The following is a 4963-nucleotide window of genomic DNA, read 5'->3' on the forward strand; positions in this document are numbered from 1 at the left end:
CTTGCATTCCATGCAGACTCTGAGAAATCATATTGACTTGCTGAGTCAATATTTTATTCTGAGCCAATATGGCATTCAGAGTATCAACTTCAAGAACTCCCTTCTTCATAGGCGTCCCATTGATTACAGGATTCCTTTCAGAAGTGTACATGAACTGGTTATTAGTAACCATGTCAATGAGTTCTTGAGCTTCTGCAGGCGTTTTCTTTAGGTGAATGGATCCACCTGCAGAAGTGTCCAGTGACATCTTTGATAGCTCAGATAAACCATCATAGAATATATCCAGGATGGTCCATTCTGAAAGCATGTCAGAAGGACACTTTTTGGTCAACTGTTTGTATCTTTCCCAAGCTTCATAGAGGGATTCACCTTCTTTCTGTCTGAAGGTTTGAACATCAGCTCTAAGCTTGCTCAGCTTTTGAGGAGGAAAGTACTTGGCTAAGAAAGCCGTGACCAGCTTATCCCAAGAGTTCAGGCTGTCTTTAGGTTGAGAATCCAACCATAATCTAGCTCTGTCTCTTACAGCAAAAGGGAAAAGCATGAGCCTGTAGACTTCAGGATCTATTCCATTAGTCTTAACAGTATCACATATCTGCAAGAATTTCAGTTAAGAACTGAAAAGGATCTTCAGATGGAAGTCCATGAAACTTGCAGTTCTGCTGCATTAGAGAAACTAATTGAGGTTTAAGCTCAAAATTGTTTGCTCCAATGGCAGGAATGGAGATGCTTCTTCCATGTAAATTGGAATTAGGTGCAGTAAAGTCACCAAGCATTCTCCTTGCATTGTTGTTGGGTTCGGCTGCCATCTCCTTTACTTGTTCGAAATTTTCAATCAAGTTGTCTCTGGATTGTTGTAATTTAGCTTCTCTTAATTTTCTCTTCAGAGTCCTTTCAGGTTCTGGATCAGCTTCAACAAGAATGCCTTTTTCTCTGTCCCTGCTCATAAGAAAGAGGAGAACAAAAGAAAAGAAGAGGAATCCTCTATGTCACAGTAAAGAGGATCCTTATTGTTAGTAGAAGAAAAGAAGAAGAAATTCGAACACAGATAGAGTAGGGGGTTCGAATTTGGTGATGATGTGAGGAAGTAATGTTAGTTAATGAATGAATAAATAGAATAGGATGAGAGAGAGGGGGGAATTTTCGAAAATTATTTTTGAAAAGGAGTTAGTGATTTTTGAAAATTGGTTTTTGAAAGTTGTTAGTATTTTTTTTTTCGAAATTTTTGAAATTAAAAATAAAAAATAAAAATAATTAGTTAATTAAAAAGAAATTTTTGAAAAAGGGGAAGATATTTTCGAAAATTAGAGAGAGAGAGTTAGTTAGGTGGTTTTGAAAAAGTTAAGAAACAAACAAAGAGTTAGTTAGTTAGTTGAAACAAATTTTGAAAAGATAAGAAGTTAGGAAGTTAGAAAAGATATTTTGAAAAGATATTTTTGAAAAAGATAAGATAAGAAGATATTTTTGAAAAGATATGATAAAATTAGTTTTGAAAAAGATTTGATTTTTAAAATCACAATTAATGACTTGATTCATAAGAAATCACAAGATATGATTCTAGAACTCAAAGTTTGAATCTTTCTTAACAAGCAAGTAACAAACTTTAAATTTTTGAATCAAAACATTAATTGATTATGTTATTTTCGAAAATTTGGTCTAAAATTAAGAAAAAGATTTTTGAAAAATATTTTTGGAATTTTCGAAAATAATTAAAAATTTTGAAAAAGATTTTATTTTTGAAAAAGATTTTGAAAAAGATAAGATTTTCAAATTGAAAATTTGATTTGACTCATGAGAAACAATTTGATTTTTAAAAATTTTTGAAAAAGTCAACTCAATTTTCGAATTTGATGAGAGAAAAAAGGGAAAGATATTTTTTTTTATTTTTGAAATTTTTATGAAAAACATGAAAATTATGCAATGCATGAGATTTTTAGATCAAAACATGTGATGCATGCAAGAATGTTATGAATGTCAAGATGAACACCAAGAACACTTTGAATGTCATGATGAACATCAAGAACATATTTTTGAAAAATTTTTAATGCAAAGAAAACATGCAAGACACCAAACTTAGAATTCTTTAATGCTTACTCACTAAGAATTCAAGAATGCATATGATAAACATGAAAAGAAACAAAACAAAAAATCATCAAGATCAAACAAGAAGACTTACCAAGAACAACTTGAAGATCATGAAGAACACTATGAATGCATGATATTTTCGAAAAAATGCAAGATGCATATGCAAGTGACACCAAACTTATGATATGACTCAAGACTCAAACAAGAAACACAAAAATATTTTTTTGATTTTTATGATTTTCTAATTTTTTTTGGATTTTTGTATAATTTTTTTGAAAACAATTGGGAAAAAGGAAGTAATGAAATCATAGTCCTCAATCAAAATCCTGGGAATTAGACATGGCTTCATGGCCAGTCAAGCTAAAACATGTTATATGAAACATTAGAATTCATTCTTAAAATTTTTGAAGAAAAATATATTTTTGAAAACATTTTTTTTTTTCGAAAACAGATGAGAAGATTTTTGAAAGATTTTTGAAAAATTTTTGAAAATAAAACAAAAAGAAAATTACCTAATCTGAGCAACAAGATGAACCGTCAGTTGTCCAAACTCGAACAATCCCCGGCAACGGCGCCAAAAACTTGATGCACGAAATTGTGATGTCCAGGCTCGAACAATCCCCGGCAACGGCGCCAAAAACTTGGTGCACGAAATTGTGTTGTCCAGGCTCGAACAATCCCTGGTAATGGCTCCAAAGCTTGGTGCTTTGATCTTAATTCATAATTGTCACAACTTCGATACAACTAACCAGCAAGTGCACTAGGTCGTCCAAGTAATACCTTACATGAGTAAGGGTCGAATCCCACGGAGATTGTTGGTATGAAGCAAGCTATGGTCACCTTGTAAATCTCAGTTAAGTTGACTCATATGGGTTACAATATATTATGTAAATAAAACATAGAGTGGGGATAGAGATACTTATGTAGATTCATTGGCAGGGATTTCAAATAAGCGAATGGAGATGCTTTTCGTTCCTCTGAACCTCTGCTTTCCTGCTATCTTCATCCAATCAGTCTTACTCCTTTCCATGGCTGGCTGTATGCAAGGGCATCACCGTTGTCAGTGGCTACATCCCCTCCTCTCAGTGAATCATATGCTCACGCACCCTGTCACGGCACGGCTATTCATCTGCCGGTTCTCGATCATGCTGGAATAGGATTCACCCTCCTTTTGCGTCTGTCACTAACGCCCAGCACTCGCAAGTTTGAAGCTCGTCACAGTCATTCAATCATTGAATCCTACTCGGAATACCACGGACAAGGTTTAGACTTTCCGGATTCTCTTGAATGCCGCCATCATTCTAGCTTACGCCACGAAGATTCTGGTTAGGAGATCTAAGAGATACTCATTCTAACTTAATTCATGTAGAACAGAAGTGTTTGTCAGGCACGCGTTCATAGGGGAGAAGGATGATGAGCGTCACACATAATCATCACCTTCATCACGTTCTTGGGTGCGAATGGATATCTTAGAAGAGAAATAAGAAGAATTGAATAGAAAACAGTAGTACTTTGCATTAATCTTTGAGGAACAGCAGAGCTCCACACCTTAATCTATGGAGTGTAGAAACTCTACCGTTGAAAATACATAAGTGAAGGTCCAGGCATGGCCGAGATGGCCAGCCCCCTAAACGTGATCACAGGATCAAAATACAATCCAGGATGTCTAATACAATAGTAAGAGGTCCTATTTATAATAAACTAGTCACTAGGGTTTACATGAGTAAGTAATTGATGTATAAATCCACTTCTGGGGCCCACTTGGTGTGTGTTTGGGCTGAGCTTAAGTGTAGCACGTGCAGAGGCCATTTGTGGAGTTGAACGCCAGTTTCTGTGCCAGTTTGGGCGTTCAACTCTGGTTTTGGGTCCTTTTCTGGCGCTGGACGCCAGATTTGGGCAGAAGGCTGGCGTTGAACGCCAGTTTACGTCGTCAATTCTTGGCCAAAGTATGAACTATTATACATTGCTGGAAAGCCCTGGATGTCTACTTTCCAACGCAATTGGAAGCGCGCCATTTCGAGTTCTGTAGCTCCAGAAAATCTACTTTGAGTGCAGGGAGGTCAGAATCCAACAGCATCAGCAGTCCTTTTTCAACCTCTGAATCTGATTTCTGCTCAAGTCCCTCAATTTCAGCCAGAAAATACCTGAAATCACAGAAAAACACACAAACTCATAGTAAAGTCCAGAAATGTGAATTTAACATAAAATCTATTAAAAACATCCCTAAAAGTAACTAGATCCTACTAAAAACATACTAAAAACAATGTCAAAAAGCGTATAAATTATCCGCTCATCAATACTCACGAAAAATTGGGACAGTTGAGGTATCACTACTAGTCTCTATTTTTAAAATCTCAAAGAAATTTGGCCTTATCCCAATGAAATAATCACTCCACTAAAAGATAGATTTCTCCATATATTCATTATTCATAAGGAGTCACATGATTCACACACGGAAGAATCTCGTCTTACGCTCATGTAAAGCCTACGAGCACTATTGGCAATAATCACATCTCAGAACAGTACTTAAAAGTTCATACTAGCATCAACTTTCAAACGAGATTGAAGAATTACCATGTGTTCATAACACGCAGCGGAAGAAAAAAGGTAATCTTAAAGATCTATTTTGTGTTTAAACTTTATTCCAATAATATACAATATAAAGATCAGATCTAAATACCTGAGTACGCTAGTAAAAATCTTTTTCTCCTTCGATGGTACGAAGGCGCTATGCGTATCCACACCGAGACCAATCTTTGCTGTCAACTCCTTGACCAATGGACATCTGATCTAAATTGAGAAACCTCTTACAACTCTTTGCACACCATAAAATTCTTCTCCAAGAATTAGACTCACATACATTTATGTGCGTAAAGGTAAA

General features: G+C 35.6%; 1 non-coding gene across 1 annotated transcript; it reads left to right on the plus strand.

Annotated features, from left to right (window-relative positions):
- Nucleotides 1-301: 301 nt before the first annotated feature.
- LOC112738790 (small nucleolar RNA R71) lies at nt 302-409 on the plus strand. Its single transcript, XR_003169739.1, has one exon. It is a non-coding gene; the product is annotated as a small nucleolar RNA R71 (small nucleolar RNA).
- Nucleotides 410-4963: the final 4554 nt, after the last annotated feature.

This window comes from Arachis hypogaea, chromosome 13 (assembly GCF_003086295.3).
Source record: "Arachis hypogaea cultivar Tifrunner chromosome 13, arahy.Tifrunner.gnm2.J5K5, whole genome shotgun sequence".
NCBI classification, from domain to species: domain Eukaryota; kingdom Viridiplantae; phylum Streptophyta; class Magnoliopsida; order Fabales; family Fabaceae; genus Arachis; species Arachis hypogaea.